Source organism: Bos mutus, chromosome 1, assembly GCF_027580195.1.
Source record: "Bos mutus isolate GX-2022 chromosome 1, NWIPB_WYAK_1.1, whole genome shotgun sequence".
NCBI lineage: Eukaryota > Metazoa > Chordata > Mammalia > Artiodactyla > Bovidae > Bos > Bos mutus.
In genome coordinates, this window is record NC_091617.1 from 78,437,472 (window position 1) to 78,462,180 (window position 24,709).

Consider the following 24,709-nt stretch of genomic DNA (forward strand, 5'->3'; position numbering starts at 1 on the left):
AGTGTCACATGAAGTTCCTCATCTAGAACATTTAAGAATCAACCTTTAACTGGCCAGCTCTCAGTTCTTCATAAAAACCAAATGAGCCAATGAATCTGAAGGGGCTTCTTAGGCTGATAAGTGCCTTGCAGGTGAAGCACCTGCCAGGTGTAAGGGCTGCCTCTTATTACTGCAGATGGAGACGTTAGTCTTTTCTCTGCTCTTGGGAACTGCTAGTGGCATGATTAGCATCTGTGGGGAGGGGCCTACGGCAACCTCAGGGGCAAGGCCCCAGGCACTATGGTGTGGGAGGTCGCGCGTGGAGTTTGTGTCCTTTTCACAGCAGGATGCACCTGCAGCCAGCGGGTCAGACTTGCCCTCGCATCTGGCTGTATAGCTTCCTGTGATCTCTAGGGAAGTGTCATCAGCTGCTATATTGCCGTGCAAAGCATCCTCTGGGAGTGACGTTGAGGCCAGACTCAGGTGTTTGGGAGCTTCTGCCTGAGTTATGTCTTGTGTTCTCTGCTGCCTAAGGAAGGTTTTCCTGGCTTCAAACCCAGAGCCAGTAACACTGGCAGATGGGGATATTTGTTGAGTAAGGGCAGAGTCAGGAGCATTAAGCCTCCAAGGGCTCAGAGAAAACAGGCAGGACATCAAGAAACAGCCTCTGGGCCAGACAGAGAGGAAGGCAAACAGGTGGCATTCACAGTATGTGGGGAGAGGGGACGATGACTCCTGAGAGTCAGACCTGCAGAGTCAGGAGCCTGGACCAGAGAGTTCATGTTTAGGGGATTCTGCTGCATGTCAATCTTGATAGAATTGGGTGTTTTCAAAACAACAGACAAGAGATAACTATGGGGGTCAGGTTCAATCCCCTTATTTTGCACTTGAGGCAACTGAGGTATTTGGTAGGGGCTTGCCCTGGTTACACTCTAAATGAATAGAAGACCCCAGGGTGCATGCCAGGTCTTGTGATTACCTATTGATGGTTGAAAAGGACCATCATTTTTGCCTCTCTTTGACCTCAGTTTCTTCATTTGGAAAAAGAGGGGATTGGAAGAGCTGTTCTCTCCCTTCTATAATCTTCCAGCTCCAATATTTGATGAGTCCCAGGGACCCAGATTCAATCCCAGCCCAGGACCTCACCCTCTCCGGGTTGTGCTCTGAGGAATCACACCCTCCCCGCTTACTCTCCCTTGGGAATCTGCAATAATGTTTCATCCCTGTTTGCAGACTCACTTTCACAAGAGGAAATCAATAGATTCTTCAAGCGGTTGGACCACAGGATGATGCCTGGGCCTATTTTGTCAACCAGGTGGCTCTGCTGAGGGAAGTCGGATGAGTCATTGTCGGCCAGAAATGTAAATCTGGCCTGAGGCTTCCCTTGCAGCAAAATTTAGGTCAGTAATAATAGTGAGCGTCTGTGCAGCACGTTACAGTTACAAATCACTTTACATACCTCATTTGTTTATCACAACTATTCAGAGATGTCGTGTTATTGTTGTGCCCATTTTGCAGATGAGGAAAATAGGCCCCAGAGGTATGGTAACTTTCCTAAGGTGACAGGAAATGTGAGTGGTCGACCTGGGATTTAGTTGTCTCTTAGGACTTGGTTAAGTCTTTGGGCTTTACAATCCATGTTCCATGCACCACCTCTCTTTATATCAGGCTTCTTACTGCCAACTCAGCTTCCAAGGAACTAAACAATAGCAAGGAAGGTCAATCTGCTTTGTGTCATTTCAGTGGGGAAGCAATGGTTGTAGAACACCAGTGTGGGTATTACAGTCGTGGCAACAGGCCCAGGAACAGACCTTCCATTTCTCAAATGGAAGACCAAGTCTCCTGATTTCCAAACCAGGGCCTTTTTGTTTTTTTCTTCTATTTTGTGAAATATAAAACATAATTCAAACACTTAAAAAGAGGATGATGAAAACTATAACATTTCAATAAACTTTCTTGAGTGCATGTGTGTGCTAAATCACTTCAGTCGGTGTTCAACTCTTTGCCACCCTATGGACTATAGCCTGCCAGGCTCCTCTATCCATGGGATTTTCCAAGCAAGAATGTTGGAGTGGGTTGCCATGCCCTTCTCTAGGGTAATCTTTCTGACCCAGGGATTGAACCTGCATCTCCTGCACTGGTAGGTAGATTCTTTGTCACTAGGGCCATTTGGGAAGCCCATTACCCAAATGTTTCTAATTTTATCCACTTCTGAGCTTATAGTGGAATTGTGTACTTTAAGACAATGGCACCCCACTCCAGTACTCTTGCCTGGAAAATCCCATGGACGGAGGAGCCTGAGGGGCTGCAGTCCATGGGGTCGCTGAGGGTCAGACACGACTGAGCGACTTCACTTTCACTTTTCACTTTCATGCATTGGAGAAGGAAATGGCAACCCACTCCAGTGTTCTTGCCTGGAGAATCCCAGGGACGGGGGAGCCTGGTGGGCTGCCGTCTATGGGGTTGCACAGAGTCGGACATGACTGAAGTAACTTAGCAGTGGTCCCCTTGAGCCAGGGAGGATTGTACAATTAGTTCTGGCTAACTAGTTGTGAGAAGAGGTGACCATGTCACTTCTAGTCCGGAGCATGTAATTGTTCTTTCTTTTCCTTGACATGGCTGTCAGCAAGAGGGTGGTGGCTGCTCTGTCTGCCTTGGTCCATGAATGACAACAATAGTCAGAGCCCCTTTGCCAACCTACCATGAATGAGCAAAAAAAGCCAAATCTCTGTTGTCTGAAGTGTCTGATTCAGACTTTTGTTACTGTAGCAAAACCTAACCTATCCTGACCTTTATGTTCATCTTCCCACCTCCCTGACTTTGAAGGCATGCTTCAGCTTTTAAAAGAAACAAACATTACCCAAAACAACTGAGTCTCTTTCTAACTTACCTTTTCCCAGCCCTTTTCCTTGACCCCCCCAAACAACCACCATCCAAAGATGGGATGCCTTTGTCCTATTCATGTTGGGTACGTTTATTCCATAAACATGTGTCCAAGACAATATATAGTATTGATTCATGTTTTCTTTACATGAATGATGTAATAATACTGACTTATTCTGCAAATTGATTTTTTCATTCAGTATTATTATTTTAAATATATTGATATTGGTACATAGTTTATTCAATTTAACTTCTACATTGCTTTTCTTTTTCTTAAATGTGTTACAATTTATTAAGCCCATTTTCTTAATAATGGGCTTTAAAATTTCTATTCCTTCACTTCATATTGTCAGACTTTAAGAATTTTAGCTAATCTGATGGATATGAGATGGCATCTCTTAATTTTTAAATCTGCATTTCTTTATTAGTGAAGTTAAGCATTTTACCATATGCCGAGAATCATTTCTCTTTCCACACTTTGCATGTTCATACAGTCTGCCAATGTATCTCGATTGCTTTTAATTCTTCTTATGGATGTATAGGATTTCTCTGCTATATTCAGGGTATTAATTCTTTGTCAGTTACATATGTTGAATGTGCATCTGTGACTTGCTTTAATTTTTTTTTTTTTTTGCTGCCCGGTTCTCAGTTGTTGCAAGCCACTGGCTGCCTGCTTCTGGACACACTTAATTTTTCAGATCATGGCAATGACATGGTGAAAACAGCTTGGAGGTGAATTTTGAAAGGCCTGTGTGAGTAAATGTTCCTTGACTCTAAATATCTGTCGTAGGCTCAGGAATGTGTTCTTACAAAAGAATCTGTGAAGGACCTGTTTTGCTTACTCAAGGATCTCATTTGCTAATATAATTCTGTGGTGAAAGCAAAAGAACCAGGTGTAAGTGGAAAAAAAACCTTAGTCACTAAGGCTTGTTTGGGCTGCTCAGTGATGAACACTGGGGTGACAGGTTCTCCTGCCATGGTGAATCCTGGCAAGATTCGTCTGGCTCTCCGGACATTGTGCAGCCCCAGCATATGTGGGAGGACACCTGAAAGAAGTTTCGTCCTCAGGGGTCTCTCCTCTCCACCTACACACCTTGGAGAGCCTTCACCAGGGTGTGATGGTGGCAAGTCTGGGACGCATTCATCAGAAGGTAGGAGAAAGCAGTGTCTTGAAAGTGCCTTTAGCTTTCCAGTGGGGAGAGTCATTTTCAAGCTTTGTTTATCTCTCCATGCCTCAGCTAACCCCAGGAGAAAACCTTAGCTCAGGACAGGAAGCTCAGAGCACCCAAAAGGATGACTACAGAACTCAGGACTATTTATGTCTGCCTCTCACATGTCGCTCCATCTCTGCCCCAGGAGGCCAGGCTGCACAGGTGCTCTAAGGGCACCTGATACCCCATCACTCCCTAGGAAACCAATGGGCATGGAGGAAGCTGAGCTCTGGGATCAATTACGCTGGTGAAGCTACAAAGGCTAGGGATGAGCCAGGAGTGTCGTGGCTTAGGAACGACTTGCTGAAAAAAGACTCGATGTTCCCAGGTGGAATCCAGTGGCCCCAGGGGGAAGTGACCCAGCATGTCTGGCCCATCGGCCCTAGTGCTTGGCCCGAGGAGCCAGGACACGCCTGCCGTTCCGGCTGACTCACTAGAGTGGCAAATTCTTTTCTCCTGTACAGTCCTCTCATCTTCAAAGGGAATTTATTAAGCCCCACAATGCCATCAGCACTGAGCCAGGTGTCATACTGGCCCATTAGGTGGACACAGGCCTCTGCCCCAGGGAGCGTGCCGAATGAGGTGGAGGATAGCACCTGAGACTGTTGACATTGTCCGAGATTATCCTGAAGCAGCTGGTACAAACCCTCCTGCTCTTTGCAACAGTGTGTATGAAACTCTCAGCGCATGCTGTGTTCTCTCTTCATCCCCTTGCCTTAGCTCTCTCTGTTCCTTTTGCCTGGAATGCTTTTCCACTCTGTGTGCTTAGTACCTTCAAATGCGAACTCCTAGGCAGAGTCTTGGGCTTCCCTTATGGCTCAGCAGTAAAGAATCTGTCTGCAATGCAGGAGACCTGGGTTCAATCCCTGGGTTGGGAAGATCCCCTGGAGAAGGAAACGGCAAGCCACTCCAATATTCTTGCCTGGGAAATCCCATGGACAGAGGAGCCTGGTGGGCCACAGTCCATGGGGTCTCAAAGAGTTGAACACAACTGAGCACAGCATACACACACAGGTGGAGTCTTCCCTGACAACCCCGGGTGGAGCTGACCTTTCTGAAGTCTGCATCCACATGGCATTTTGTATCCTTATTAATATGGCGCATACCACTTATGCCAGAAACTTCTGCTTACTTGTTTATCTTCCTTTGTGGAGTCTGGCTTTCTTGAAGGTGGCTTTTCTGGCTTTTTCCTCTATATTTCCCCACCAAGAATCCAGTAGATTCTCAGTAAACACATGCTGGATTAAGTACAGCAAGGGTACGGCATGTGCTTTCATCTGATTCCACCTTGTGGCATGACTGTAAGCAGGTCACGTGTGTCTGAGTCTTAGTTTCCTGCTCTGTAAAATGGGAGCGGGGAGGATAAATAAGGTAGAGGGCCTCCAAGAAGTTTTCTGGCTCTATCATCTATAATTTGAACCTTCTGGTCTAGAAGAAAACTGAGAGTTCATTATAATTCAGTAAAGACCAGGGTACTGTTCTAATTTACATGTATTAAAGGGCCCCATAGATACTTTCCACCTCTAGTCTGTCACCTTTACAAATTAGAATTGTGCAAATTCTCTGACTGAAGCTTCAAGAGGCTTGTGATTGATTACAGGAAGTATGTACATTTTATCTTCCCTGGGGAATAAAACTGTTGAACTAAGAGATTCTTTGAAAGGAATTTCTGACTATATCTTCTGATGACTTTTGTCAGCCTGGGTGCTGGGAGGGGTCCTTGCGTGACTGTGCATGTCACCGCAGCATCTCTCTTCCCATGGATGCAGGCTGCATATGTCAGTTCCAGTAGCTTCTGACCCATGGACCAACAGTTTTCCTACACCATCTCTGCCTCTTGAGTTAAAGGTTTGAAATTCCCTGCTTGAATAGTATTGAGTGGCTCTCATCTTCATAAGATGCTGGGTACTCAGTCGCTTCATTCGTGTCTAACTCTTTGCAATGCTATGGATTGTAGCCCACCAGGTTCCTCTATCCATGGGATTTTCCTGGAAAGAATACTGGAGTGGGTTGCCATTTCTTCCTTTAGGGGATCTTCCTGACCCAGGGATCAAACCCGTGTCTCCTGTGTCTCTTGCTCTGTAGGCGGATTCTTTACCACTGAGCCACCATGGAAGTACTTATAAGAAGCTAATAATACACAATTTTGATCTTATCCTGCCTATGAAGAGAGGCAGGACAAAGGTTATTATTGACCCATTTTGCAGATGGAGCTAAGACTCAGACAGGTGAAGTGACTTCAGGACCTGCATGATTAAGAACTTCTGAGTCTGGCCTAGGGAAAGCCATTTAGAATCCCACTGTTCTAAATTTCATGGACTGCTTTAAAGATTGTTTACATGGCTGTTTTCTTGACTGGTTGCCCTGAGGCTTATTATTTGGTGAAACCAGATGCAGGTGAATTCCAGAAGGAAAGAAGGGATCCTAACCAACTTCTGATTTTGTGGCACCAAGAGGCTGTGTTCATTAGTGAGAAGGGAAGTCAGATGAGCTAGGACTGTCCACTGGAGGTTTCTATTGTTAGCATCTTACTTTGCCAGAGAAGGAGTTGTCGCAACCTGAAGGAGGGCCTCCCCCTGAAAGCCTGAGAAGACTCAGATGTAGGGCAGGGCGAGGGGACATCTTAGGGGTGTGGGGTCTTAGTGTCCTCCCTTTATCTCAAATGGAGCTCAAGGCGGGTATAACTTGCTAGTTGTATCTGTGAAATGGAGATGATACATCCTTCCCAGCTTACATCAGGGGGTAATTGTGAGGGTCACATATTATATGGAGGTGACAGTGTTCTGGAAACTCAAAGTGCTAGATGAAAATCAGGCAGCCTCATTCCACTTCCATAACTACAAATGGTCTTACTGGAGGGATGGGCGCTCAGACCAGTGTTCTTTTCCTAAAAGTGGTTGCAAGATGCATTATGCAAGAGAATACATAACATAAAGTATGAATAACCACAGTTCTTGTCAGAACACTGGAGAGGATTAAGTTAGGTAATGATGTAAGGGCATTTTAAAATGGTAACAACTGCTATTGTTATGACATTCTTGTTCCTCAAAGGTTAAAAGGTAGTTCTTAATAACCTGGATGGAATTTACCCAAACCCTCTGTGGTGCTATTTATGTTGTAGCCCTGCCTCATCCTGGGACTAGTTTCACTTGGCTGAGAAGTAACGAGATGGGCTGGGCTGGAACTCCTCTGCTCAGATTTTATTTCTCACATACCTTTTGTATGCTCTTTCTGAGTCAATGGCTCTAGCTTTCTATAACAACCTATAGGCTCTGGTCCCTTTAGCGCTAACTGATCCCTGAGGACTAATTCCTTTCAGAAGAGGGTTTGTTTGTTTCCTTTCTTTTACCTGGGGGAAAAATAGTTATTCTTATAAATTGTGAAGGAAAACTCCTTGGGAACCTAAAAAACACTTGAAGTGAGTAGGGTGCAAACTTATCTTAATAATATCAAAGGAAAGCATACATGCTTTTTATTTCCTAAGAGAGGTAGAGGCACCTTATGATATGGGATATGCACTGAAGATATTAAATTGTAAATAAAAAATTAAAGCCATAAAAATAGCAAGAAGACAAATATGTTAATTATAAGGCTTTCTCAGTACATTACTGCAATTGAACGTTAAATATATCTCTGAGCTTCCTGGCAAGCCAGGCAAAAAGTAAACAAGATGACTTACGTTATATTCTTTTTCTGATTGAAGGGAGTGTCTTGATTGTTTGAATTTTTTTCTGGTACTAATGTTGAAACCAAATTTCATACCGAGTAATCCTCAAAGGTAATGAATCTCTTTAGCAAGAGTTTTACGTCTAATGCAGGAAAGTTCTTATATCTCCCTCTTGTTCCCCCTTTTGAGTTCAGAGACTCATATTAACTATGCCTAAATTTCTTCCCCTAGATATTCCAAAGTCACCTCAAACTGAACATATACCAAACTGAACTTCTTTCTGAAATTAGTTCATTCTCCTGGGTTCATTAATTCAGTTAAAGCAGCACATACACAAGCTGTCCTTGCCATAGAAATCTAAGGATTGGAGCTTCAGCTTAAGCATCTTATGGCCTAATTCTTACATCCGTACATGACTACTGGAAAAACCATAGCTTTAACTATATGGACCTTTGTCTGCAAAGTGATGTCTCTGCTTCTTAACATGCTGCCTAGGTCTATCATAGCTTTCCTTCCAAGGAGCAAGCATCTTTTAATTTCATGGTTCCCATCACTCCTATCATTTGTTTAGATGACTCTAACCCTAACCTCCAGCCTGCACCCGATCCATCCTAGAGACTCTCTCTTGATTTCGTTTAAATCCACCCTCTGGATTTGTTTAAATCCATCACCACTAGTTTAGGTCTCACCTGGGCTACTGCAATGGCTTTTTAATTTGCTTTCTTATGATTTCAACCTGTTTTGAACACTGCTTCTCTAGAAATGGATCTATAAAAGTACAAACTGAATCCTTCTGCAGGTTTTCCAAAGGCTATGCATGGCCTTCACCATGAGATCTATACTCCATGCTTGGCAGGTGAGAGTTTCCAGCCTCATCTGCCAGCACACCTCTTACAAATTCTCTATCACAGTCTACTTGTTCCCTTAGCATACATCACGCTCCTGACTCTGTGCTTTGCACCACCTATTCCTTCTGCCTAGAGATCCCTCCTATTTTGCAAACCTGGCATCCTCCATTCTGGAAAGCACTTCTCATCCCCTCTCAACCCCCACCATAGTTAGGTGCTCACTGCTCTGGAGACCCCAGGACCTAGCATATCTCAGTTATACTTAACACATGGTGCTGTAACCATTGGCTTTGTTTCTGAGTTCTCCAAGAACATTAACTCTTTTTGGAGCAACAGTGGTGGAGTTTGTTTTCTTGGGCTCCAAAATCACTACAGATGGTGATGGGAACCATGAAATTAAAAGATATCACTCCTTGGAAGGAAAGCTATGACAAACCTAGACAATGTGTTAAAAAGCAGAGACATCACTTTACTGGGGCTTCCCTGATAGCTCAGTTGGTAAAGAATCCTCCTGCAGGGCTGGAGACCTCTGTTCGATTCCAGGGTTGGGAAGATCCGCTGGAGGAGGGATAGGCTACCCACTCCAGTATTCTTGGGCTTCCATTGTGGCTCAGCTGGTAAAGAATCTGCCTGCAATGCAGGAAACCTGGGTTCAATCCCTGGGTTGGGAAGATCCCCTGGAGAAGGGAAAGACTACCCACTCCAGAATTCTGGCCTGGAGAATTCCATGAACTATATAGTCCATGGGGTCACTAAGAGTCAGATGCGACTGAGTGCCTTTCACTTTCAGTTTGCTGACAAAGGTCCATATAGTTAAAGCTATGGTTTTTCCAGTAGTCGTGTACAGATGTAAAAATTAGACCATAAGATGCTTAAGTTGAAGCTCCAATCCTTTGGCTACCTGATGCAAAGACCTGAATCATTGAAAAAGACCCTGATGCTAGGAAAGATTAAAGGCAAGAGATGGGCAAAAGATTGAAGGCAATAGAGGATGAGACGGTTGGATAGCATCACTGACTCAAAGGACAAGAGATAGTGAAGGACAGAAAGCCTGGTGTGCTACTGTCCATGGGATTGAAAAGAGTCTACATGACTTAGCAACTGAAAAACAACAAAAGACAGAAATGGAATCTCATTCATCCTTAGTCTCCAGCTCTATATGTGTGTCTGACATAATTGGAGCCTGATAAGTATTTGTTGACCAAATGGGTGGAAGAAAAGATAGAACACTGTTTGACATGCCCCAGTGAGGTCAAGTTTAGGATGTGTTCACTAGCAATACAGGGATCCACAGAACTTTTTCTTTAAGATATCTAGAGGAGTGGGTAGAGAGAGAGTGCTTTAGGGAAACCTCCCTTGAAGGCATCTTTCTGTGCCAGCCTTTGGTAGCAGCTGGTGGCTGACAATGAATGGTCTTGTTTGCAGAGACCTCGGTGACTGATATCCTGTGTGCCAACCAGACAAATCTATACGTCTTGATCATCCTATATGTGGGTGGATGGGTACTATTAATACTATTCTATTAAGAGAAGAAAGAAGCCTTGGCCAGGTCATGGATTATGATGGTGTCTTCCTGGGTTTCCCTCAAGAAGTATTACTTTCCATCTATGCCCTGGCACAGCATGGATTGAGCCCTTTCCTTGCTCCACTCCATTGAGTTTTGCATCATGTACCATTTTTGTCATATGCATCTGTATTAACAGGGGCACTTGTATAAAATGCAGATTTCCCCAGGCCCCCTCATCCCCTCAGAGATGGTCTCCAGGTTGGCTGGGGAAATCTATCAAGTAAGCTCCATTGCCTAGCTCCTCGCTGACCCTGTCCCAGCTCTAGACTGACAGAGCCTGGGCTCAATCTTGTTTTTAACCTCCATGGGTCATTTGGTGTGAAGGTCTGTGGGCACAAGTAATTTCCAATGTCCCTGGGCCCAGCACAGCAGAGCTTAACCACCCCACAGTCCTGGGGGCTGCTCTCTTCATGTCACACCGATCCCGCCTGGGAGGAGCTCTACTCCAGGGAAGGGATTTGAGCTCCTGTGCAGGGCTTTTCCAGTGTGGTGTTGGTTGATAATTCTTACGAATAGCCATGACCAGTAATCCATTTTTGGAAGTTAATCATAATCACTCAAAGCCCAGTAGGATTTTGCTGTTCTCAAAACACTCGCACTGGTGTGATTGCCTTTGATCTCACGGTAGCCCTATGAGGCAAGTAAACCAGGGCTGTTCCCATTTTACAGATGTAGAAACTGAGACTCAGAGAAGGCAGGTGACTTATAAAAGTTCACACAGATGGGATTGCTAACCCTTGGTCTCAAGTTTCCTGACTCCATCTTGATGCTGTGTTCTGTTTTACCTTGCTTACTGATCTATTATCAGATTTGCAAGTTGAAGAAGAGGAACATTACTTAGGATGATAGAACGGTATTTTAGGGCTCATCAATGTCCATAAAGAAATCCACAATTGAGATTTTCTATAAAAATGCTAAGTACAAATTTAAATAAAAATGTTCATCTTTGAATTACTGGAGGAACAGACACTGTGACTAGATATTAAAACTTGAACCTTGTGTATTAAGAAGTGTTCCGAAGTCCATTATACCAACCTCAGCATTGAGCAAAGTTTCTGTAGTATGATGGAACTGGCTTGCATTCAGTAGGGAGCGCCAGTTGTGGGCATCTTTTCCTCACTTCATGGTTTAGTAATATCACATCGGTAGCTTGAAATCAGCCTGGCGCTAGAATTTACCCCACGGAAATCAGCAAATGCTACAATTCTGGGCTTTGTCATCCCAGAGAACCAGTTGTTAAACATTTACCATCACACCACTGTTTCCAGCTAACAGTGACTGGCACACACTAAGAATTTGAAAATTCTTCTCTGTCGTCTGTGTGGGACAATCTTCAGTTTTCCATTCTAACCACAAGTCGTACCCCATTCATGGACTATGCCATTCCTTAAACATGAGATTCTTTTCAGCTGAGCTTGCAAAACCAAGGTGTATGGGCTTCTACCAATAGTCCTTCATATTTGTACAGTTTGCAGATTGTTTGCATACCCCCTCGTTACCTCAGAGCTTTCTGCGATCTGTGGGGCAGATGCCTTCTCCTTTCAGTAGAAAGGAAGGTCCTGAAGATCCCACAAAGGATGTGACCACTCGCAATGTCACAGGCCTAATGAGTGCAGACAGGGGCTTGAATCCTTGTTCTGTGCTCCTTCCCCTGGTACCAGGCGCCCTCCTTCATCCAGGACACTTGCAATACCTGTAGCTCAGGCTGTGGTCTTGGTCATGGAGAAGGTTTGCCTAGATGCAGTCTGGGGTGTAACATGTCTCTTAGCCTTTGGCAGAAAAGGACAAACAGGCTAGCTTGGGAGTTTCTGCAAATAACAGCTTGCCCCACTTTACTGGTCTCATGCAAGGGCAGAAGTCTACTTTCCCTCCCCCTTAGCCTTGATCCTCTCTTTGATTCCTTTAAAAACTATTCTGGAGACTTTGTGTCTTTAGGTCCTGCTCTCAGCAGAAATTTGGAGCCTCCTGAGTGACCAGCATTAATGCCCCACTTCCCCTCTTGCACAACTCCCAGCTTCTCGACTGCCCAGTGATGGAATTATTGATTGGTAAGCATTTCACAACACATTTTCAAAACATGCTGAAGGTCAAGAATTAATGACTCACGGGCAGTCACATTTCTGTCTGCCGTGGCCCTTCTACGTTATATTAGTGAGGTTGGTGAATATAAGACCAGGGAGAAACTGAGATAAAAGTCAACTCTGTCCAACTCTGGCCAGCAGGACTATTTAGTGGCTGAAAAAAAAATAAGTCTTGGTCTTCTCTTTAGTGTGTGTTCTGTGGAATCACTTGATTTTTAATACCAGGTATCTTGAAGAATATAAGATGAAATTGAAGGATTTCAGGACTGATTTTGCCACCAACTTATCCCAGTAGGTCAGAGTACCAGGGAAGTACTCAGCTGAAGAAAAAGGCCAGGGTGATATATGGAGGAGGAGGGTGTGGTGGGGGTAGGTGGGACTATACTTCTCTCTCAGTCTGTGATTGTACAGGGGTCCTTTAGACCTGTAGAGAGATAACCCCGGATCCAGTCTTGTAGATAACTGTTCATCTCCTTGAAAAAGTGAACATTGTTAGTCGCTCAGTTGTGTCTGACTCTCTTGTGACCCTATGGACTGCTGTGTGTGTGCTAAGTCGCTTCAGTCATGTCCTATTCTTTGCGACCCCATGGACTGTAGCCCGCCAGGCTGCTCTGTCCGTGGGATTCTCCAGGCAAAAATACTGGAGTGGGTTGCCATGCCCTCCTCCAGGGGAGCTTCCTGACCTGTGTCTCACATCGAACCTATGTCTCATGTCTCCTGCACTGGCAGGCGGGTTCTTTACCACTAGCGCAACCTTGGAAGCCCATGGACTATTGTCCACAGCCTTTTTTTCAGGTAAAAATACTGGAGCGGGTAGTCTTTCCCTTCTCCAGGGGATCTTCCCGACCCAGGGCTCAAATCCTGGTCTCTTGTATTGCAGGCAGATTCTTTACCAGCTGAACCACCAGGGAAGCCCATTCACCTCTTTGTTTGAGGCCAATAAGAACTCCTCTTGGGATACTGTGGAAGAGCACCTAGCACCGAGAGTTCCAGACCAGCTGGTTCACTCTCAACTTGGCCACCTATGGTTTGCGTACACTAACAAGTTGCTAAACCTGTTAGAGCTTTAGTTTCCTCACCTGTGAAATGAAGACAATGACAAAGGCCTCCTTTCAGAGGGTTGTTTCAAAGATCAAGTGATAAAGTGTATGCAAACTTTTTGGGTACAAACTCTAATGCATAAAAGACCTACAGTCTGATTCTCCATGGGCTGGTTTAGAGGTTTGGGGGCAAAGAATAGCAAGGGGATATTTTTTCTTCTTGATATGAAAATTTTTTCTCACCTTTTTCCCCCTAAAGTAATCTAATTTGCAGAATTAGAATTTCTGAATGCCTTTTCAGGAACAATTATGGAACTGAAAATTTCTTCATCATTCTCCTGTAGGTGTTCATACTCTAAATACCTGGAAGGTCCTTTAATATCATCACAGAAGTAAGTGTTTTGTAGTTGAAGTAATTAGTGGTGTTTGCACTGCAGTACTCTTGCATGGAAAATCCCACAGACGGAGGAGCCTGGTGGGCTGCAGTCCATGGGGTCGCTAAGAGTCGGACATGACTGAGCAACTACACTTTCACTTTTCACTTTCATGCACTGGAGAAGGAAATGGCAACCCATTCCATTGTTCTTGCCTGGAGAATCCCAGGGACAGGAGAGCCTGGTGGGCTGCCGTCTATGGGGTCGCATAGAGTCGGACACGACTGAAGCGACTTAGCAGCAGCAGCAGCAGCACCTCCTTTACTTACCAGCATAGCCCCTCCCCACCCATACACCCACATAGCCCCCTCCCTCTCCAAGCTCATGTGGGCAGCATCGCTCCCCTCACCCCTGACTAGAGGAACAAACCAGTAAAAAAAGGAAGTAAATTCACTTATGTAAAGTACATTCTGGGTGAGGAAAGGCAAGCATGTCTTTGTCTTCTCTTCAGGACATATCAGGACTTACAGAGAACTTGGCAGTCTCCCGCTCTCACCTCTTCATTGTAAAAAAGAGCCACAAGGCTCAGAGCTGAGAAATGACTTCACCAGGGTCACATGGCTAGCTGGGGCAGCATCAGGATTCAAGTCCCCATCCCCTGACTTCTCCTACTCCTCTCTCTATTACACCAGATGTGGAGAGGACACAGAGAACATGAAAGTAGAAAGAAAAGAATACATTCTGGTTGGATATCTTGGGCTTCTGGTTTTCAAGGATAGTTTTATGATCAGTGGCAATGATGCCTCAAAAGCTATGGTGACTAGCTTGAATGAACTTCTGTAACAAACTCTTATCACAGCACATGATGCGTCAAACACCTGCTAGATCTGAGCGCTGGCACCAAAGCTGATTTCACGGTCAAAGAAAAGAGGGGGAAAGAAACTTGGCTGAATAAAGCTGGCAGACTTTTCACTAGAAAATTCACAGGTAATTTCTGTAGGAACAGGAACACATTTCCAAAGGCTTTTAAAATGTCTTTAAATGTGAGAGGGTGAATTTACCAATTAATGAAGTGAAGGCCACTGAGGACCGTTTGGTGCCTAAGGCCTCTTCCAGACTGGTCCCTTCTACCTGCCTTGGTCAGAGTCCTAGCAGCCTCAGGATGGGCAGGTTCAGAGGTTTGCCCTGAGGTTACTGATTTCCATCTAGGCTCCCACACAAACACATTCCAAAGACTCGGGCTTCTCCATGGAATCTCTTCTCATTACCAGATGAAGTCAGAGGGGCAGGGGCCATCTGTCTCTCAGAGTCTGCCCATACAAAGTGGATTCTTTAGCCTACTATGGAGGTCACCCTACATCAACAGAACAGGCAGTGGTCAAACACATGGTCACTTCCCTTTGGCTACCTACAAATATTTGAGCTGCAAGGTCTGTTCATTTGTTTACTCTCCTAATAGCTATTATTGGGAGAGCATAGGGTTAGAATCCCCATGGGATGTGCGGCTTGCTGGACCTCAGTTTCCTCACTTGTAGGGTGCTACTCATTGTCTGCCTTGTGGACCTTGCTAGTTGTTCCAGGAATCATTTGAATGACACATGGAAGTGCTGTTTCAACCCTAAAGGCTGCTGTGAGAGTAAAGGATTGTTGCTACTACTCTGTGTCCAACAATGTGCTAGGCACCAGGAGGATAACAAGAGAAACGTAAGAGATGATCCCTACACTCCAGGAACCTATAACCCTGTATTGGGAAACAAGACAATTCATTTGGGTATCCAAATGAAATATGCGAAATGCCTCAAGGCTTTATTAACTGCTTAAATGATGGGTAAAGACTCTAAGATTTGTAGGAGCTCAGAGAAGCTGAGATCATCAGCCAGGCTGAAGATGTTGGGAATGATTCCTGGAGGAGGTAAGGCTTGAGTTGGGTGATGAAGTAGACAAAGAAGACAGAAAATCTCTACATCAGGGTGTGGCATAATGGAGTCAAGTAGTGGAGGACTTTCTTGATAGATCAATCCACTTGGCATTAGAGTTACCATCAAGCTTCAGTTATGGATTTAAGGATTTGAGAGAGTTATCGGAAAGAGAAAGTCAGGACAGTTTTTAGGTCAATAATAAGCCATGATAATGACATAGGAGGACTCACATATGAAAGATGGACTTGTGGGGAGATACAGGAGAGAAAGGGGATGGTGGGGGAGGCCAGACTCAGGATGCTGTGGTTTGGACCAGACCAACGGAAACGGTAAGAGCAGGAATTACATGTAAGTGAAAGAGTTCTGCTTGTAACAGGAGAACAAAGTCACCTTATTAAACTTTCCTCCTTTGTTCGTGTCTCAACTTTGTGTTTTGAGTTAAATTGGTCAAGGAGGAGCAAGAAATAGGGAGCATCTCTATGTGAACACTGGAAGATTCCAGAAAACCCAAATTGGTCTCACAGTGTCTATGTCTCTCTGCATAAAAATAGGATTTGAAGTTACTGGCTGATCCAAAGAAACATAGATTTAGGAGATGGCCAAAATCATAAAGTTCACCTGTTCACACCTGTGGCCAATTTCAGAACTTCTGCTCCAATATCTCCAGGAAATACGCATCCGTTCTCTTCTTAAACTTCTCTAGTGAAGAGCATTCACTAGTGCTTGAGGAAGACCTGTAGTTAGTTGTATCTGTGCTTCACAATTTTTAAACCTTGAACTTTTGTGGATTTCCATAATTGATTCTCTTATTTGTCCCCAGAGGCATCCAGAACTTTTTACATTCCTTTCACATCTTCTTGATTCAGTCATTTAATTGCAGAAGCAGGGCCTACCTTCTAAGTTTTCCTTGTCTCTAACACTTATAAATTACCTTTTAAATTAAATAATTGAAGTGCCACAAAATCTCATTACTTCTATTTTTGGTTATCACTTGACCCCAAGAAAAGAGACTTTGACTCTGGACTTTACAGAAAAAATAAATAAATAAAAAAAGAAAGAGAAAATTAGGATCCTTCTTATCCTTCTTTCCTTACTTCGACTGGGGTGTTTTATCTGCCTTGTACAAAAGTCAGGTCCCACAAAATAGGTGTTTTCATCTCTTTGCTTTTTCACCTGAGTGGCTGGATATCTTTCCAGGGATTTAGTATCAGAAATCAAATCCAAGAAGTTTAACTCAATTCAGGAGTCCTGCCAAGTAGAGGGTGAAGTCAGGTCAATTAGAGGGGGCAGCAAACAGGAAGCTTTTAAAAAGCTGCTGCTGTATATTTCTTTACCATCTGAGCCACCAGGGCTGTATATTTGGAGCAGAAAACAGCTTTAGTCAGTAGCAGTTTTTAATTAATAAAACATAAAACAAAATAAATCATTACCATCACCATTGCCACCATCGTCACCAACATCAACCAGGCAAACCCTCAAATGTCTTCACTGACACAGAAGGAAGATTTGTATAAACACACTACTGTTCTCTTATGGCCTTTACTGTTGTCTAAGCAAGTTATATTGACATGGTCTCTTGTAGGCTATGTTGCAGAAAAACTTCAGTATTTGCTGAAAAGTTTAGGGTATAAAGGATCATCTTAACAGAACATAGAAAATGCTCCATCAGATCAAAACCAACAAGTAAACAAACAGAAGCAGGTCAGTTCTCTTTCTGGCACTGAGCAGGACCATATGCTTCCAGAGATGATAATTTAAAAATAGCCTGTCACACAGCTCACATTGTCACCCTGGGACATGGTGGGGGTGGGAAGTATTGCCTCACACTTAATGATAGTGACACTTCACATTTGTCCCAACCTGTTTTCAAAGCAACTCGGAGTACTTTCCAGTTATTAATTTTTCTTAAAAAAAAAAAAAAAAAAAGTCGAATCCTTCTGGAGTCCCTAGAAGTTGAGTAGGAGCTGGTACGAGTCTTCCCACTTTACAGAGAAGATGACTGAGGTATTGAAAGATAAAGTTACTAAGGATTACGGGGTGACTCAGGGATTAGTCTTGTGCTGTTCGAAGCACGCTGGGCTGACAACTGCAGCAACATCCTGGGCTGTGAGAGCCACGAGTTCATAGGATGTTGCACAAAAAAGAGAGACAGTTGCTTCCCATTGCTTCTGTTTTGAAATGTACTTGCCTTTCATTGTTAGCATTTCATCAGTTTCCAATTTTAAGGCAAGTGGCTTACTAGCCATGGTGACCTATATTTGCAGACCCATGTACAGAGGCATGACTATAATCACACATCTCTGCACTTTCTGGCAACTGAGATGATTTTATACTCATCATTTCATCAGGTCTGTGTAATGATCTGTAACTTAGGTAGGGCTAGAGGTTTAAGGGAACAAAGGCTCAGGGTGTGAAGGAACTTTTTCACCTTGTGAGTGCAACAGACACCGATGGAAATCCAAGTCTTTTCTCTGCATGTGTGGGATGTTTTCCTGCCCCATGCCTTCATCTAGGTCTAAGCCAAGTGGTGAGACTTGGCTGCAGACTGTGAGTTACTAGGAAAAACATCCCCTTCTGTGCTCAGGTTTGACTCTTCCCTCCATCTCCTAGTTTGATACCCAACACTCAGTTTCTAATTGGTTGCATAACCTTGAAGGGGGGATTCTAGATGTGGCAAAAACCAAAGGAAGCCAGTAATGAACTCCCTTTTCCTGGGGAAGGAAATTTCTTGACATACTGAGAGGTCCAGGCAGATGGTCTGGATACATGTAGAGTTCACTGATGTGTTTATTGAGTAGCCTTAACCCCTATTCCAACTGTAACTCCCTCTGCTCTGTATCATGACCGCTCTCTTTCCAACACCCTAAATTCCCTTGCTGCTTTCCCCTTCATTGGGCAAAACCCCCATCCTGGTGAAATGTGATTATCTTCTTGGTCCTCCTTTGCTTGCAACTAAGCAACAGATGCTGTTAAGAACACTGCGGATCATGTGGTCACTTTAAATTTATGACCACAACCCTCAGTGGATCCTGCCAGTGTGCCCTCTAACACTTTTAGCAAATTTACTTTATCAGGCTCTGGATTGATTTTTTCATACCTTTATCTCCCTCTGAAATCTCCACTGGGCTGCACCCTCTCTGGACCTCAGGATGATGACATTCCTGCTTTGCTATCAGAGGAAATCACTGTATCTTTCCACTACCAACTGCTTAATTCACCTGCATCTGGACCCACATACACTGTCTCCTTCTTATTAAGAGGAGGGAGTGTCACAGCCTCTTAAGTTCACTTCTTCCATGTGTCCTCTGGATGTTATCTCCTTTCATGTACTTCTTTCCTGAACATTATTTTCTCTTATTTTGTTACATCCATTCTATTAGCAAACAAATATGTTTTCATAACAACAATTAAAAAACTGCAACTCTCCCTTGACCCTACATATCCCCATAGCTGCCATCCCGTTTCTCTGATGCCTTCACAAAAAAACTTTAAAAAAGTAAAATCTGCATTTCCTATCTCCTCTGATCAGCTCCCATTCTTTCCTCAACAATGCTCCAAATTTCTTCTGACCCTATACTTAACAGCCCTTATCAAGGTCACTGATGGGATGCACCCAAAGCCAAAATATATTCAACTAACTGGATTATTCGATAGAATGCAGCATGGTTGATCCTTCTGATTTTGAACGTTTTCTTCTCTAGCTTTCTGGGATTCCACACTCATCTCATTTGCCCTTACCTTTTTGTCTCCTTGTCTGGCTCTTTCTCCTCTGTATCAAATTTTGGAGTGCTCAGAGGTTCTTGTTTCAATTCTCTCTCTACTCATCCTAGATAAGCTCCATGAGCCCCAAAGCCATATACTATCTATATGCAGATGACTTCAAGTTTCTCTCTCCACCTGACTACTCCCTTGAGTTCCAGACTTGATAACTCTAATTGTATATCTAATAGGTGTTTCACACAAACCATGACCCAAACCAAACAATTGATTTATCCCTCTCTCCTCCTCCTATTCCTCCTTCTCAAGTCTTCCCTGTCATGGGAAGTGGTTTGAGCCTTCTAGCTGCTATTTTTTCAGGGTAAATTCTTGAATCATTCTAGTCATTTTCCTGACTTCCTTCAAACCCCATGTTTAATCCATTAGCAAGTTACATTGACCTTTACGTCTAAAATAGGTGTCAACTCAGACTATTTTTCATTATCTCCACAGCAACAATCTTATTCCAACTACCATCATATTCTTTCCCTAGACTCTTGTGCCCCTAGTAATTTTCTGTGCAGTCACAAGAATGATGTTTCGAGAATCACAAATTATGTCACCTCTCTGCCAACTCCTCTTACTATGACCTGTAAAACCATACAGGTCCAGCCCCTGACTTCTGTCTTATTGTTCAGTTGCCAATTTGTGTCGAACTCTCTGTGACCCCATGAGCTGCAGGCTTCCCTGTCCTTCACTGTTTCCCTGAGTTTGCTCAAACTCATGTCCAGTTGAGTCAGTGATGCTATCCAGCTGTCTCATTCTCTGTTGCTCCCTTCTCCTTTTGCCCTCAATCTTTCCTAGCATCAGGGTGTTTTCCAGTAAGTTGGCTCTTTGCCTCAGGTGGCCAAAGTATTGGAGCTTCAGCTTCGGCCTTGGTCCTTCCAATGAATATTCAGGGTTGGTTTTCTTTAGGATTGACGGGTTTGATCTCATTGTTGTCCAAGGGACTCCCAACAGTCTTCTCCAGCACCGGAGTTCAAAAGCATTAGTTCTTCAGCTCTCAGCCTTCTTTACGGTCCAGCTTTCACATCTGTACATGACTACTGGAAGAACCATAGCTTTGACTGGATGGACCTTTGTCAACAAAATTACATTTAGCATCATCTCCTTTCAATCTCAGCCTTATCCACAATGTTCACGGTGTTTTTTCTCCCTCAGACTTGCCAACGCTTCCCGACCTGAGGACCTTTGCACTTGCTTTCCCCTTCTGCTAGATGCTCTTCTTGCCCACTTTCAGTGACTGCTTCAACTTATCATTCAGGCCTCAGCACAAATCTTGTCATTCCCTGGGAGCCAATTCACCTGAGCCGTGTTGCTAAGGTGGTCCCCTCCAGGACCAAGAAAATAAGTTTCCTCCCCACTTCCCCACCCCTAAACAAGTGTTTTCATTTAGGTTGAATCTGGGTGAATTACACCCTCAACTATTATAAGTGAGTCAGTATAAAAATTAATATTGAAATTTGTGCCTACTCTATCCCTTGTGGTTTAAAAAACATGATTTAAGCGTGTCACTCAGTGATCTTTCTATGAAGGCCCATCAGACGAATTCTTTTAGGCCTAAGGGCTAAAAAGTCTGTTTCTCCTGAGGAACTGGTAATGGGACACTGACTTGCCTTTTTTTTTTTTTTTGGCTTTGCTAACACAAAGCTCAGAGCCACAATCTTGGCTGAATTATTACAAATGTGTAGAACTATAGGACCTGGTTACCTGTGTAGACAGCAGCATTCAATAGAACTTTCTACAATCATGGAAATATTCCACATCTGCAATGTCTAATAAGTAGCCATCAGCTACATGGAGTCATTGGGCACTTGAAAGGTGGCTAGTGGCCCTGGGACGCTAGATACTTTTTTATTATATTTAGTTTTAATTAATTCAAATTTAAATAGATATATGTGCCATTGGTGGAGAAGGCAGTGGCACCCCACTCCAGTCCTCTTGCCTGGAAAATCCCATGGATGGAGGAGCCTGGTGGGCTGCAGTCCGTGGGGTCGCTAAGTGTTGGACACGACTGAGCGACTTCACTTTCACTTTTCACTTTCATGCATTGCAGAAGGAAATGGCAACCCACTCCAGTGTTCTTGCCTGGAGAATCCCAGGGACGGGGGAGCCTGGTGGGCTGCCGTCTCTGAGGTCGCACAGAGTCGGACACGACTGAAGTGACTTAGCAGCAGCAGCAGCAGCAGCATGTGCCATTGGACTTCCCTGGTGACTCAGACAGTAAAGAATCTGCCTGAAGCTTGGGAGACCCAAGTTCAATCCCTGGGTCAGGAAGATTCCCTGGAGAAGGGAATGGCAACCCACTCCAATATTCTTGTCTGGAGAATTCCATGGACGGAAGAACCTGGCAGACCACTGTCCATGGGGTCACAAAGAGTTGGACACAACTGAGCGACTAACACTTTCACTTCACATGTGCCATCGGACCACATGGGCCTGGGTATTCTATGGTTTATCTCCAAGACATTAGAATTTATTTTAATGCACACTTTATTATTGGTTATTATATTTCATTAATATTTCATTAATCATTTGTGGCTGGTTAAAACACACACACACACACACACATTTAAATGAGTAATTGAAGATCACGTGGAGAGAGGAGCCTGGCAGGCTACAGTTCATGGCGTTGCAAAGAGTTGGACACGATTGAACATGCGTGCTTTAGTATGTTTTTAGCCTTAGGTGACATGGTCAGCAAATGCAGACAATGAGTCTAAAATTCTCCCTCTTTTTGCACAGCTCTGTGGAAAGGCTCTAGCAGTAAGTCTGAGCTCCAGATTCTAACCTTTGTTTTGGAGTTGAACAGGAACTGTGACTCCAAATGAGCCAGCTATTCAGTATGTTCAGATGTAAAATGGGGTTTCTAGAATGATGGCTTGGTGCTTTTGGCATTTGAGATGCCAGATGTGTAGCCCCTGCGCCTATTCCCACGCTTTCTGGAACCTGGAAGCTGGCCCATGGCTACCTACTTGGAATATAAGGCAGATGTCAGGAGGTGATTTCATTCCTGCCTGTACCTGAGGCAGAGTCACTGATAAACCAGCTTAAAACAAATATGAATCGTCCCATCTTCCAAACATCTTCAGGGAAGGAGAACCCACCCCCAGTACTTAGGTATTTGGATGGTTTTCAGTACAGGATGAGCTACCATTTTTTTAATTATATGAAAACATAGAACTGATGTCAGAAGACTTGTGTTTCAATCCCATCTCAGCAACTAACTAGCTATGCAACTTTGATTAAGTCAGTTTCCTTTTCTCTCATATGGGAGGATTGAACAAAATGACATTTAATTTCCTGTCTTACACTAGCCATAACAATAATAGCTAACATTGATTGAGAGCTTAGAATGTGCTGAGGTGCAATACCTTATTTAGTCCTACAGTGGTGACAAGACTATTTCCAGGACAGGAGAAGCTGAACTTCAGTGTTTCCTGAGAGTTGGCAAATGGTGGATTCTCTATCTGAACCCCATGGTCTGTGTTCAGGATTCTCTTTCTTACCTATTCTACATTCTCCAGCATTTTGTTTTTTAATTGGCCTGAACACTGTTGTTTTTCTGGAGTTGTCTTAATCCTCTCAACCAAAGCTTCCCAATCTGGGCCCCCGTGGACCCAAATATTGTCTCCTTAGTCCTTGGAGTAATCAGAATCAGTGGGTTGGTTGCCAACATAACAAGTACACAATTATTCGTTTGCCTACTATGCTGTATAAGTATTAATACTATCACTTTCTAAGGATGCCATAATATGGAAAATGTTGGAAAGCATGTCGATTTAGACATACATCATGACTCACTTGAAAGCTTTAGCTTGGACATTTCACAAGTCATCGCACATACATTTTACAAGATTGTATCAGCAAGAGATGTTCTGTCCCACAAATTTACTCCCTCAGATGGGAGTATCACAGTCATTTCTGCATCTCCAACACGTCCATCTCAGAACCATCTCCGAAGCTGATCCTCAGACTAGAAACTATCTTGCTCGGTGACAGGGTAGCATCCCCATATTGGTTAGAATCCTAGAATTTAGAGCCAGAAGGAAGTTTAGAAAATTTAAGGCCAACCCAAAGAAGGTAGAAGATTTTTTCAAGGTCAGTGTCAAAGTTGGAATGAACACTCTGGTCTCTCTCATGCCCAATCCAGAGCCCTTTCCCAATCTGAGCCCCATCTCTTAGCCTGAGCAACAGAATTGGTTTTGTTGGGAGATGAGGCAGAGGAAACATAACTGAAATTTCATCTCTCCTCTGCAGATGCCAGGAGCAGTGGAGCACCACTGGCAGAAGAACCTGCCTCCGTGCTCCTTCAAAGGCCACAGACCCATGAGAACCATTCACTGTAGCCTGAGCCACATGCCTAGAGGCCACAGCAGTGCACAGGAAAGCGAGGGGAAGTGGAAACGTGCGAGCAGACGGCTCAAAGCAACGGGCTCACCACCGGAAAAAAAAAATAAAAATAAACACGCTCAGAAATAGTGTAACTGATATGCAAAGGAGATCAAAACAAGGGTTTTTAAAATATCTTGGCTGCTTTAGAGGTGGTGGGGGGTGGTAAATGAAGCGAGGTTACCAATGGTGGTAGGGGAAGGGGGCGATGAGGGGATAGTTCACTGTAGCCTGCTGGGTCATGGGAACCTGGAACCCCCAGGGGCACTTCAAATGAAAATGTGGGAGGTCTAAATCCCCATGGGGAGCTCCGAGGCAGGCATGGACTTGGGAGCAAGAACTGCAGAAACCCTCAGCCCCAGACTCCTCCCTTCCTGACCCCCTTACTCTCCCCTGAGATTCTGTCCCCTCACTGTGTGTCGTGGCCGTTTTCTTGGAGCAGGGCACTGAGGCTCAGAGGAGCCAGCCATGGAGGCACTCGGAAGTCCACCCAACTTGGCTGAACTTCAAGATTCAAGTCCGCAGTTTGGAGCCACGTTTCATGATTACGGGCTGAGCTGAGCGAACGCATGGAAGACAAATTCCCCAATCTCTCAAAGTGCAATTCCCTTTCCTTTCAGTGGGTCATGAGCAACTGCAGACACGCGCTCTCTTCAGAGGAATGGTTTATTTTGAAACTGGTTCCTGAAATGGGAAACCCAAAGGTTAATGATGGCCCTGCTGGCTGTTTATAGCCTCCCTCTGCCAATGTAACCATCCCTAATAATAGCTCAAGGATCATGGGACTTTTCCAGCATCAAAGGCCACTGGTCAACAGCATAGGTAAAAAAGGGAGCATTCGCTTCTCTGTTGATCCAAATGGCCTCATGGATTTTAAGAGAGGAAAGACACTGGGCAGGAGTGGGTGGCCCAAGCTTTGGAAATTAACCATCCCTTGGACACGACTGAGCGACTTCACTTTCACTTTTCACTTTCATGCATTGGAGAGGGAA

The 24,709-nt window shown here is 44.1% G+C and overlaps 1 long non-coding RNA gene across 1 annotated transcript; it reads left to right on the forward strand.

Moving 5' to 3' along the window:
* The first annotated feature begins 3,823 nt into the window (after positions 1 to 3,823).
* LOC138989191 (uncharacterized) lies at positions 3,824 to 23,997 on the forward strand. Its single transcript, XR_011465448.1, has 3 exons — positions 3,824 to 4,013; positions 12,091 to 12,203; positions 23,586 to 23,997. It is a non-coding gene; the product is annotated as an uncharacterized lncRNA (long non-coding RNA).
* The last annotated feature ends 712 nt before the right edge of the window (positions 23,998 to 24,709 follow it).